This window comes from Pteropus medius, unplaced genomic scaffold (genome assembly GCF_902729225.1).
Source record: "Pteropus medius unplaced genomic scaffold, Ma_sr-lr_union100, whole genome shotgun sequence".
Taxonomy (NCBI): domain Eukaryota; kingdom Metazoa; phylum Chordata; class Mammalia; order Chiroptera; family Pteropodidae; genus Pteropus; species Pteropus medius.
The window spans coordinates 4,861,690-4,875,833 of NW_024350926.1; the positions used below are offsets into that span (position 1 = coordinate 4,861,690).

General features: G+C 34.7%; 1 long non-coding RNA gene across 1 annotated transcript in view; it reads left to right on the forward strand.

Annotated features, from left to right (window-relative positions):
• The window catches only part of LOC120585480 (uncharacterized), a 160,128-nt gene that overhangs the window by 10,435 nt on the left and 135,549 nt on the right, over window positions 1–14,144 (forward strand). Inside the window, exon 2 of the long non-coding RNA XR_005648337.1 lies at window positions 6,352–6,521. This is a non-coding gene — a long non-coding RNA (uncharacterized LOC120585480). The remainder of the gene's footprint in view (window positions 1–6,351; window positions 6,522–14,144) is intronic.

Below are 14,144 nucleotides of genomic sequence, written 5' to 3' on the forward strand. Positions count from 1 at the left end.
TTTCCATGGCGACTATGTGGATATTGCATATTTTCTGAGCCTGTGAGAATATCAAAATAAATTAGAGGCTCATATTTACTAAAATGTTCCAAGTGGAACTTGGGCCATATGATTTTATCACATACTCTCCTTTGCTAAAAGCCTTGCTAACATAAGAATATATGTAGAGTTATTCAGTAAAGTTTATTATATTGTTGACCACCCTTCTGTAATTTATTTCTATATGAGTTTCTGTATTTCAAAGACTAAAACTCTGTACTTAAACTAACTCTTGTCATAGCCTGAGATAGTCAAGATGAAAAGAAAACCAAACCATTATTTAATTTTAACTTAAAAACTCTTACTGGGGGTGGTAGAAACTGAGCTAGATTCATAGTATATCAGTAAACTATAAATGTAGGTAAAGAAAAACTCAAGAGGACTTAAGTAGAACATAATAGGCACACAAACACCCAAAAATATGTAACACAGAAATAATTACAACATAATATAAAGGTAACATTCTTATCGTAGTATGAATTTCATACTCTGAAATAAAGCATAAGTATTAGAAGCAGTCATATTACTTGAACTTTTAGAATCACTGACAAGTCTATTAAATATTGGATGCAGGAAGTAGGAAACTCAAAGTTTACTTTTCTTTATCAAAAGATTTATGCTTAGCAAGTGGATGGGTGGGCAAGCCTCCTTTTTCTCCTTTGACTTTCACATAGACTGGCTCTTGGTTTAATCTCTCTAGCATGAAAGGTGGTTCCTAGTTTTTATCAATAAAAATCTCTACTTTGAAGAAATCTGGACGACCTCACAACATAACCACAAGAGTAACACCTTCAATGGGAAACCCCCATTTTGTGAGTCTGAAACTGTAAGTCCTGCATTGGATTCTCTTACAGGGAAACTTTGTGAGCAGGTTTTTTCTTAAATCCATTGCAATGGTTTTCATTTTGTTCTTCAATGGAGTGGATTAGTGGATTTTAGGAAGTTACTGTTAATGCTCATTACTATAAGGAGTAACCATAGGATATTATTTCCCTTTTCCTGTTTCATTTCCTTTTGGTTTGATTTTTTTTTTTTATCAACTTGTACCTTTTTTTTTTTGGGATAATACTAGAGACATTTTGAGATCTGGGCTATGCAGCTTTTCAACTAATAATGCAGTGCTGGTATGTGATTAATATAAATTTTATTATTGTGTGTATAATAATAATTACCATTTTCACCATTTTTAATGTGCCAGGGATATGCTAACAACTTTAAATTTTATAATAAATCCAAAAGGCAAATATTTCTATCCTCAATTTACAGATTTGATAATTAAGGCTTAGATAATCTAAATATTATGATGTTAGCAATAGATATTTTATAGATGCCCTTTATCATGTTGAGGATATTCTATTTCTACTTTGCAGAGTTTTTTTTTTTTTTATCATGAATGGATTCTGACTTTTGTCAAAGGCCTGTTTTCTTCATCAATTGAGATAATCTATGATTTAAAAAAATTTTCTTAATAATGAATTTCACGGACCGATTTTCAAATATTGAATCAGCTTTACATTCCTTGGATAAACTCCAGTTTGCTCATAGTGTATTACATTTTTATATATGCTGGATATGATTTGCTGTAATTTTGTTGATTTATGCATCTACGGTCATAAGGATATTGGTCTGTAGTTTTTAAAATTATGTCTTATTTCTGGTTTTAGTATCAGCGTGATGTTGACTCATAAAATGAGTTGGGAAGTGTTTTCTCAACTTTATTTTTTGGAAGAGCTAGCATGGAATTAATATTATTTCTTCTTGAAATGTTTGGTGGACATTTCCAGTGAAACCAGCTGGGCCTGGAATTTTCTTCATGGGAAGATTTTCAATTTCTTTAATAGATATAGGAATAGTCTATGTCTATTAGAAATATTTATTATTTCTAATCTGTTAATTAGCTTGCTTCTATTATAAATATAATCTATTTCTTTTTGAGTGAGTTTTGTTCATTTCTGTCTTTATAAGCACTGGTTCATTTGATCTGAGTTGTTGAATTTTGGTCATAGAGTTGTTTGTAGTATCACCTTATCCTTTTAATGTCTCTAGGGTGTACTCTCATTTTTGATATTGCTAATTTATGTCTTTTCCTTTTTCTTGGTCAGTCTGTCTCAGGGTTTATAAAATATCATTGGTCTTCAAAGAACCAGCTTTTGGTTTCATCAAATTTTTAAAAATTTTTTTATCAGTTTTCTTTTCTTAGATTTTCCTTCCTTCTATTTAGTTCAGATTTACTTTGCTCTTTCTTTTCTACTTACTTTCATTATTGAGACCTTTCTTTTCTAACATAAACATTTAATGCTGTACATTTCCCTTTAAGAACTCTTGGGTACATCCCACAAATTTTCATATCTTGTACTTTCATTTCAGTCAGCACAATATTTTCTCATTTCCCCAGAGACTTCCTCTTTGATTCATGGTTTATTTAGAAGTATATTGTGTACATTTAGAATATTTGGGAATATTCCAGATATATTTCTGTTATTGATGTTTAGTTTAATTTCTTTGTGGTTAAAGAATATACTTGGTAAGGTTTCTCTTCTTTTAAATCTGTTGTTTTAAATTATCTTCCATCTGAGAATGTCCTTATTTTGTCATCTTTCACAAAGGATATTTTCACTGGCTATAGAACTTGAGTTCTTTTCTTCCAGCACTTGAAAGATGACCCACCCCTTTCTGGCTTCCACGTTTTCTGACGAGAATTCTACAGTCAAAATTTTGTTCTCCTACATGTAATATGTCATTTTTCTGTGGCTGCTTTCAAGATTTTAAAAATTTATCTTTGTTATATTGCAATTCAATTGTTATATGTCTGTTCATACTTTTCTTTGAGTTTATCCTATTTGGGGTTTCCTGAGCTTCACAAATCTCTAAATTTATGACTTTCAACAAATTTATTTAAATATTTTTTACTGCATCAATATCTTTCTTCTTCAGAGACTTTATGGACATAAAACAAGAGAAGAGCAAAGAAGAAAAAGGGGGTGTCCTCCCACACTCTAGCTCACTGGGATCCATTTTTCCAAATTCTTGTGCCAGGAAGATGGAGTTTTCTCAGAGGCTTTGCTGCCTATATCCATTGCTCGGTTTTGCATTTGGGTAGCCCCTGGGCCAAAACTGGTTGATAAGGGAGGAAATAAGCTGTAAAATTCACTCTTATTATAGATCATTCTTTAAGCTTAAGCTTTTGTTCTCTTGTACAATTTGGCTCCAATTATTAATTTTTCACAGTTCCCATGTAGTTGCTTTTAAATTTGTTCAGAGTTTTCAGTTGTAATAGTGGGACAGAGAGGCTAATGTAGGCTTACTCCATTTTGGCTGACAGTGTCACTTTTGATTTTTTAAAAATTGATTTAATAACACATCTTGGGAGATGCTTCCAAGTCCAGAATACAGATTCGCTTTGTTCATTTTCAGGTGACAGAGTACTACATTTTATAGACAAGCCATGGTTTATTTAATAAGTTGGTATTAACGAAGCTCTGACAATAGTTTTATGTATATCTTGGCATATGTTTTTGGGTGTAACTGTAGGGTAAATTTCTAGCTGGGGAATAACTATTCAGAGGCGCATACACCGCCATGAACAGTGCTTGAGAATGCCCATCTTTCCACAACTATGTTTGACTACGAACTTAAAAATGTTTGCTGTCTGATAAAGGAAAAAGATATCCTGTTTTGATTTACATTTCATTTTATAATGGTTGAGGCTGAGCATTCTTTCATAGCTTATTGACCACTATGTTCTTTTTTCTGATAACTTCTTGGGGTTTGTGTTAGTAAGAAAAGTTAATTTTTCCCCATACCTACTCCACCCAGATTTTAAATAAATTTCCCTAGATCTTCCATTGGTTTCTTTATGAGTCAGTCTACATTCTTTACCACTGGCAGCTAATGCAAACATGATGAATTAAAAAGAGACTCCAACATTTTAGCATAATGGACTCATTTAGCTTTAAATAGATTTTTCACACATATCTTACACATCTAAGTCTAATTTTGGAATAGAAAGAACTTTATATTTGATTCCCAGACTTGAGTTTAGCATATTATTAAACTTTATAGAATAGCTTATGCAGGCTGACAAAGCAAAGTAGAGAGAAAAAATACAACACAGTAAATGCTGTCCATACATGTGACCCTTTTGGTTTTAGGACTAGAAGAAGGGGCAGTAATGAGGTGTATTCTCAAGTCCAAGCTGCTCTGTTTCACTTGGTGAACTGAGGAGATTTTAGCATCTATCTGATGGCTATAGTGAATATTGGCCACACGAGCCATTGTCAAAAATGTAAACACTTACCTGCACAAATTATACACCTTTCAGCTTGAATGGTAAATTGAGGAAGATAGTAGGGAATGGATTTTCTATCCTTTCTGTTTTTATTCTGAAACATTGGCTTAAGAGATATGGGGAGAATAAATGTGTTCCTTTCATGGAAATGCTTTTTCACATCTATGTCTATATAAATGATGTTTCCCTTCCTCTTAATGAATTTCTAGAGGGTTTTCCATATAGATTATGTGGAAGGTATACATATAGATTATATGTATGTGGAATTTAACATTTTCTATTTACAAATTTATGTACAGTAAAATTCACTCTTTTTAGTGCTCAGTTCTATGAGTTTTGACAAATACATAGTTTGTGTAACTATCACCATCATTATATGGTTCTATCAACTGCCAAATTTCCCTTGTCCTGCCCCTTAGTAGTCATCAGCCCTTTCCCCATTTCCAACCTTAGCAACCAATGATCTGTTATCTGTCTTACAGCTTTGCCTTTTTCAGAAGGATATACAACATTTAAAAATAGAAGTGTGAAACATGTTAATGTATTTTAGTCACTATTCCCCATAAAAATCATGTTTTGTAACTATGCCGTGTATGCTAGAGACTCATAAGGATTCTGTTTGAAATTCCATAGACTGTTTCATCTCTGCTCAATCTCTGCAGACTAATAAATATTTTCTCAAGGAGTCTTTTCTCAAGGAGTCAATAATCTTAGATCTTTGTTCAAAACATTGTATTATACTGCTCTATATAAGTTTGTGCAGTTAAAAACAGTTAAGTGATAGAATAGATTACTTTCTCTTTTACATTGCTCTTTCAAAAGCCAAACATGCCTTTATGACATCTGGACTGAAACCATACCCATTGCCATGACAAACGACTTTCGATAGCTTGATGTACCCATATATTTAGAATTGCTCATGCTCTCTTGCCTTTTCTCTCTCTTCCTGTCTCCAAAACAGCATATGAACACTGAAGAAAGGTAGGAAATATTGATGAACATAGCAGAGTTGAGAAGGGGACATAATTTAACTATTATCAATTCTTGTACAGTATAGAAATGGTTAACTGTCTAAGATTGATATCTAGACCTACTTTAGACATCATAATTTTGAAAGGTTGTTACTTTTTATTATACTCAAATATGACCTCTAACTTTATTCTGTTTTGATCCCTATCATTTATTCAAAATATCACATCATATTTATTCTTTACTTTGTAAGTTTTACAAAGGCTGTTGGCCAAAAACAATAATATTCTGATATAACCTCATTTGAATTCATTTAAATGCTAAAAATAGTTATAAAAATAATTTGTGCCAGAGTTAAAAGAAAATTAATCTTTTGGAAAATTGAATAAGTGGAAATTGACTTTTTATGATGATAATCTTCTAATCTTATGTATAATTTTCTATTAATTCTTTGGAACGTTACTAAGTTAATCTCTGGAGGTCTTATTCAAGTTAAACTTATATTTTTTGTGTAAGCGAACAAGATCTAGTTTTCCAGGGTTTTCTGTGGTGTTGAAATGAATGTAGACGGTGTCCCTAGTGCCTTAGATGGAGACTGTTTCAGTGAGGAGCAATTCATTAATTTGTGCATTTGTACAGTAAACGTACTGAGTACCTCCACTGCATCAGGTATGATGCCAGGTACTGGGGGTAGAGAAAGGGGATTGTATTATTCTTTGCCTTTAAGGAGTTCATAATAACAACTACAGTCTTCAAAAATGTGTTTTTAAATTCATATACTCTTTCTCACCTTCATTAATCACATCTAATCAATCACTGAGTTCTTTCAAAATAACCGCCCAAATCGGTATTTCTCAACAGTGGTGTAAAATAGATAGGATTTGAAAGTCTTCTGGATGTAGATAGTGAGAGGAACAGAATCAAGTGTCTGCCATGATTGCCTGGGTATAGTAGTTCATGGAGATAGGAAATAGATTTGGGGTCCAAGTCGAATTCAATTTTTGACATATTGACTCTAGGTTCCCAAGGAATAATTAAATGAATGCTTTCAACAGACATTTGAATATTCCTGTTTGGAGTTCAGACTGGAGAAACTAGGATTGTCATCACGTTGATGGTACTTGAAACCACAGAGATGAATGTGATCACCCAGGATAGAGAAAATGGGCTTAAGAGAGAGAGGGACAAAGAGCCTGCTAAGGAAACTGAGATGAACTGGTTTGAGGTAAGTCGTGTTACAGAAGCCAAGAGTTTCAAGAATTCTTTCTTTTTAATGCTTTAAAATTTTTTATTACATCTTTTGAAATGACAAAGTAATTAAATGACAAAGATCAAGTAGTTAAATTCACGTAACAAGGAATACCAACCTTGCCCTGACTCCTCATTCCACTTCCCCAAATGCTATGGACCAGAGGAAACTGTTGTAGTGCGTGAAAAAGTAAGAACCCAGGGACAATTACTTTTTATTTTTATTTTATTTTATTTATTTTTATTTTTACTTGTTTTTTTAACATTTTATTTTTTAATTTTTTCCCCTCCCCACTCCCCCCGGTAACCATGGACAATTTGAAATTGTCAAAGTGAGTGACTCATACGAGTGTGTTTCAGAGTGATGGAGGATCCATTGTATTACAGCCAGTTAAAGTGTGTGTGAAAGATGGAACTTTCTAGTCTCTATCTCAAAGACTACTGAGTCAGAATTTCTGCTGAGAACAAGAAATGTGCATTTGAAACAAGTTCCCCAAGTGATTTTTATGTACATTATCAGTTGAGAATGGTGTTCAAGAACCACAATTTTTTAAATGTTGAAATTTTATTCTCAAATAGTAGAACAATAAAATATATATTAAGCTCAACTTGAATAAAATAAAAAGTATTACTAATGAAAACTGCAGTTGATAATTATTGGAGATGCTGAAGAGTATCAGTAAATCAGATAATAAATCTGATATATAATAATATACCTATCAGATTTATATAACATTTTTAGAAAAAAAAGGCATGATATTTATATTAAAGAAAAACATGGTAGAGAAAAATTTCCAGTAATTAAAAAGTATTAGCTAGAAATAGAAAGTGGTCATAGAGTCTTAGTCAATATTTTTCGTGCTTTTTTTATGGGTACAACATACATAAAAATACATTAATCATAAATGCACAGCTCAATGAATTGTCACAAAATGAGCATATGTATGTCACTTGCGACCCACATCAAGGAAGAGAATGTTACCAGCCTCCAAAAGTCCTACCTAGATATCTCCTTAGTTACTAGCCTCCTCCCTCTCCAAAGGTGACAACATCGACTTCTATCACTATAGGTTATTTTTTCTAATTTGGAACCTTATATAGATGGGATAATATAGTATGTACCCTTTTATCATATATTCTTTTATGTCTGGCTTTCTTACATTCAATGTTATGTTTGAGTTTTATCTGTGTTGTTTGTAGTAGTAGTTTATTGTCAAAGCTGATAGTATTCCTTGTATTAATATACCATAATTTATTATACTGTTGATAGACATGTGTGTTGTTTCCAGTTTTTGTAAACTACAATACTATGAACATTTAAAAACATCTTTTGATTATCATATATACACATTTTTGTTGACTACATACATGTAAGAAGAATTTGTGCATCGTACAATGTGTATATGTTTAATTTTGGTAGATACTGACAAGTCATTTTCCAAAGTGGCTATACCAATTTATACTTCTAGTAGCAATACATGTGAGTTCCAGTTGTTATGCATAGTTGTCAATATTTCACGCTGTCAATCTTTTTAATTTTAGAGCTGGTGGGTGGATATCTTATTGTGGCTTTGACTTTAATTTCCCTTTTGATTTGTGGGGTTTATTGGCCATTTGGATATCCTATTTTATGAAGTGGCTTATACAAATCTTTTGCCCATTTTTCTATTGTATTCTCTGTTTTGCTCTTACTGATCTTAGAAATTCTTTATATATTCCAAACAGAAGTCTTTTGTTGGATATATATATTACAAATATCTTTTCCTATTTACTACCTTGTCTTTTTACTCCTAATGATATCTTTTAATTAAAAGAAGTCCTTAATTTTAATTATCTCCAATTTATAAATATTTTTCTTTATGGCTACTGCTTTTGTAACCAGTTTGAAAAATCTTTTCCTACCTGGAGGTCATGAAGATATTTTCCAATACTACCTTCTAGAAGGCTGATTTTTATTGCCTTTCACATTAATTTACATTCCATAGAGGATTGGTTTTTGTGTACTGTGTGAAGTAGGAAAGATTCATTTGTTTTTATGTTAGTATCTAATGATCCAGTATCATTCACTATGTATTCTCCATTGCCCCACAATGCCATCTTTGACAAATCAAGTGATCATGTATGTACAATATGGGTCTATTTCTGTATTCTCTATTATGTTCCACTGATCTCTAGTTGAACCACTTGAATAATAGACTTGCCGGGAATACTGGGTGATGTAGGCTTAAACTCAAACGACTCTATCTTAATTACAGTAGCTTTATAATAACTCTTGATATCTGGTAGTATAAGTCTTTCAGTTTTGTTTTCTTTCTTCAAGATTATGTGGCTATTCTTGGCTCTTGGCTAAACATTTTAGAATTAGTTTAATAATTCTACAAAACATCTCATTGGTTTTTGAATTGGCATTGTACTGAATTTATAGATATATTCATAAGGAATTATTATTTTTAAATAATATGGAGTCTTCCAATCCTGGGAAGGATATATCTTTCCATTTATTTAGATCTTCTTTAATTGCCCTCAGTAATGTTTTATAGTATTCTGTGAAGTCTGTACATCTTTCATGAGACTTGTTCCTAGGTATCTCATGTTTTTGATGCTAATGTAAATGTTATTAAACATTAAAAAAGTTGTTTTACTGCTGATATATTGATATGCCATTCAGTTTTATTTATTGTCATAGTGTCTAGGAGTCTTGATAAATCCACTTGTTAATAGTTTACTGTAACTTCTTTGGGATATTTTATTTATACAATAATGTCATCTGTAAACAATGAGGGTTTTATATCTTCTTTCCCATTGTGTGACTTTTATTTCTTTATCTTGCCTTATTTACTTTGGCTAAAATTTAAATGTATTTATATAAATGTATTTATGTTAAATAAAAATAGGGGTAGAAGGCCCTCTATTTTGATCTAGATATCAGAGGGACGTTTCCAATATTTAACCATCATAAATGATATTTGTTACAGGTTTTTGAGTAGCTATAATTTATCGAATTAAGAAAGTTTTCTTGTTCCTTCCAGTTTGCTGGGATGTTCGGAATTTTATCAGATTTTCCTTTTTGCATCTATTAGAAGAATTCTATGTTTCTTTTTCTTCTGGGAAATTACATTGATTGGTTTTCAAATCTTAAGCCACCTTTGAATTCCTGAAATGAAATTAATTTTGTCATGATATAATATCCTTTTTATGTATTTCTGGTTTCAGTTTGTATATATATAATGGATATTATGTATTAACAAAAATATAATATTTATGTATATTTAGGCTTTTTGCATGTATGGTAATGAAAGAGAGTGGCCCTGTGACTTTTCTCTTTATTCAGTTTTGATATCAATATCAAGGTTATGCTGGTCTTGTTGCTCGGCTTTTGGTCTTCCCTTGTACTGCTCCCTAGAGAGTCTGTCTGAAGCTCTGTTACCTATACTCCTTGCTATTTTCACTCAGACGCCTGAGAATAGAGATAGTGGGGCATTCTCTGATGTTCTGAGTAAGACTCAGCAGGCACTGTGAACCTGGGTCTCAGGCCTGTGGCATTCACAGGTGTTCTTGCTTCTTCTGTAGATGTGACACTGTACCTAATTTTTTCCTCCTCCCGCAGGAGTAGAGCTTCTTCCCACCCCTATCTCGTCCCTCAGATACGGTAGGGTTTTATCAGTGCTCTTAGGCTACAGTTTTGATGCTCTTTCTCCTGAAGTTTGAAGTTTTTGTTCCATAAGTGAAATCAGGGAGATAGGTCTGGATGGAGTTTTGACAGTGGCTCCTGGTCCCCTCCTTCAGAGATCACCATGGAGGAAGATTTCTCAGGATTCTCCCCGATCTTCTCTGTACCTGGAAGCATTTCCGGAGCAAACGCCTACAAGAAGGTGTAAACTCTTCTTGGTCTGTGGCCCCCAGGGTCTTCTCACTCTTGCACTAGCCCACACTCAGCCTTTAGAAATTTGTTGACAGTTTCTAGCTTAATTATCTTACTGGCTGCTATGGATTAAATTGAGTCCCTGTAAAATTAATATGTTGAAGCCTTAATCCCTAGGGTAATAGTATTTGGGAGGTAATTAGGTTTAGATGAAGTCATGAGGGTGGGGTCTCATGATGGGATTAGTGCCCTTATAAGAAGAGATACCAGAGAGCTTGATCTTTTTCTTTCTCTCTGCCATGTGAGGATGCAGTGAGAAGGTGGCCATCTATAAGCCAGGAAGAGAGCTTTTCACAGAACCCAACCATGCTAGCACCTCGATGTCAGACTTTCAGCCTCTAGAACTGTGAGAACATGAATTTTTGTTGTTTAAGCCACTAAGTCTCTAGCATTTTGTTATGGAAGCCAGTCTGAGCAATATATTGGCATATATGATGTTTGCTACATCTATTCCAGCTAAGCAAAGGTTCTGTTTTCCACTGTAGTTTCATCTCTCTCTCTCAACTTGGGATTAGTTGTTCTGTGATCTCAGTTCTCTGACCGGTTCCAGAAAAATAATTAATTTTCAATTTGTTCAGCTTTTTTTCGTATTGTAAGGATGAGAGTGATGCTCTTTTCAGCTCTTTATTCTCTGAGCTGAACCTTTAAACTTAATTAATGACCTCTCGGCTACGTTGCCCTAACTCACTTCAGCAACAGGCTGCAGTAGAAACTTTCTTCAGCTGCAGTATTCAGAACGGTAGCATTCTGCACAACAGATCTGCGACAGGGCAACCTGTAATAAGAAAAATGGGAACTAGATTGACTTTTTGTTTTCAAGTATATGTACCATAAACATATTTTCTAAACTAATAATGGGGACATATTGTCTGGTACATGGTCTGTAATGTCACCAAATGCTTGTAAATGAGGCTGTCTTGAAGAATCTGTAAGTACACAAGACATAAAGTAGCACTGAAATAGATGTGCCACTTAGATCCCCCTGTAAGGAAGGACTTGCTGCTCAGCTATGGAGAGAGCCATCAGTAGATAGCATCTAGTCATTAGCTTCTTCTGCCTCAGCTACTGAGGGCTGCCTTGCTTGAAGCCACACCCATCCCAGGCAGCTCACATCCTGTGACTGAAAGGGGACAGTTATTTCTGATGAGCAGTGCTCACTCCAGTGCTCCGCACCTGGCTGGTCGAGAATCTGTCATCACTGAATTGAAGTTCAGCTTCTCTGTCTGCTCATTCTTGCTTCCTCCTCTTTTCTTTCATGGTGTGGATTCCTAATAAATATCAAGCACTCCAAACTTCTATTGGTACCTGCTTCCAGAGGACCCAACCTGAAACAGGCATTATACTTTAATTTTTTCCTTTGTTCTTTTGTATCCTCATATTATTCATAGTAGTCACCACATTTTAAGTGCCAAAAAATGTGTTGATTGATTGTTGACTAATCTGGCTGATTAGAATCAATAAGAAATGGGATGGATCTCACAAATTTAGTTTATTGTGGGATGCAGTACACCACATTTTTTACCCTTGACTCCGCCTTGATTATTCCCTTTCCCTTATTCTCCACATCCAATCCATCCAAATGTATTTGAAGTCCTATCTTCAAATTCTTCCATTCTTCCCCAACCCCAACCAATCCATTTTTCACAAAGAAAACAGAGAGATCTTTTAAAAAATATGTCAGATCATATCCTTCATATAAAACTCTTTGGTGGCTTCCCATTGCAAAGAGAATAAAGTCCAAACTACTTAATGTGGCCAACAAGCTGTAGGAACTGGCTGGGGCTCACGTCTCTCAATTAGCTTTTGTTATTCTTCCTTTCACTTCTTGTCTGCCTGTCCCTTGACTTTACTGGTTTGTACCTCAGGGCTTTTTTCCTTACAGTCCTCTAACTAGAATGTCCCATCGCATTGTCTGGGTCAGTCTCACCTTTCAGTTCAGATAACACCTTTTTTGAAAGACTTTCTCTGATCTTCTTACCAAATGTAGACTTTTCACCACATTTTCTTCCTGTTACTTTTTGTTACTTGATATTAACCTTATTTGTTATTCATACGTGATCTAGCTCACCCAAATAGAATATAGGCTGTAGGAGGTCAGGACCCTTATCTATATTGTTCACTTCTATGTCCAGTTCCTAGAATAGTGTAGTTCCTGGATTTATAACTATTTATTCAATGAATTAGTAAATGCCATGGTTGAATCTATTCAAACTTTCTCCAACGCTGGCATCTTATACACACAGATTGTCATAATCTCTAGAAGTGTAGTGGTTAAGCATGTGGGCTTTTAAGCCAGATTGCTTGGATACAAATTCCAGTTTTATAGATTCGTAGATGGTGTGATATTGGGCAACTGACACATCCTTACAAGCTCCTTCCTCCTCTTCCTCCCCCATGGGGAAAACACTAGTTGATATCTATCCCAAGGCTTATGATGAGGATTATATGAGATAATCCATGCAACTACTTAGAACAAAGCGTGGTATATATTAAATGCTCCATATATATTAGTTACCAGTTATAGTATGGAGTTATGTGCAGATCTGCCATAAATGTGGGTAGAATCAATGATCATCTGTGTGGTAAGCTTCGAGGGACAGTGGGACAGTTCTCCTGCTTCAAAGTCTTCTACATATCTCCTGAATTGCTTGGCATTTTATCTTTGGGTATTTTTCCTTTGGATTTAGTCATAATTTTTCTTCACCAAACAGCTATGCAGGTCGGACAAGGAATGAGATTGGGGGAGACGAGTGTAGAGGAAGCCACAGAGGTGCGTGCGGCTGGCAGACAGACTGTGTCAGGGAGATTCAGGGAGGGTGAGGACATAGGAGAGAGACTGCACACCGAAGGAGGGCTCCTATCCTTGGAAGGATGTGGAGGAAATAAAGCCCTCGGATACAAAGGCGCTGGATCTGGGACCCAAGTCAGAGGTTAAGGAATAGACAACGTCTAGTTCCTGGACTGAAGTACAAGATAGTTAATGCAACTCAGCTGGCTTCAGGCCGCACTGACAAGTCTTACAGGCTCCTGTAAAGGGAACAATATTCGTCTCAGGTTTGGTCATTTGGTTGTAATAGAACTAGAGGTGTTGAAGAGCTGGCATCCAAACAGGTCATGGGATCTGTACAGAGGAAGCATGGTTGGTACCGTAACAAGAATTAATTTCATCTCTACTGTTTACAACTTGTCTTACTTTGGGTAGGTTACTTAACTCCTCAGAGCCTCACTTTCTTTATCTGATGAAAAAGAAAGTAATAATATATATCTCGTGGAAGTGTTTTTGGAAGATTAAGTGAGCTAACCTGTGAAAGCATTCAGCAGGGTTCCAGACATGGCGTAGAAGCTCAATAAATGACAGTTTCTCACTCTCTTATTGGTCATTCACATGTTAGAGTGAATGTTTTCTGCATTTGCTCTATTAATAACAGTTCTTTTTACCCACCAAGGGCAAAACGTTGTAGCAATGAATGATTTGATTAGGGAGTGGCGGAAAAAGCAAGGAAGAAGAAATAATATAGAAAGTCAGTCCTGGCAGACTGGTTCAGTGGGGATCGCCCGTGTACTCTGGGGTATTCCAGAGTGATGCTTTAGTGACCGCACATGACCTGGTTAACACCTCATCCTTCCCCTCAGTCTTAAGGGAACTCTTTTCTTATTTCACTGCCCACGTCACAGTGA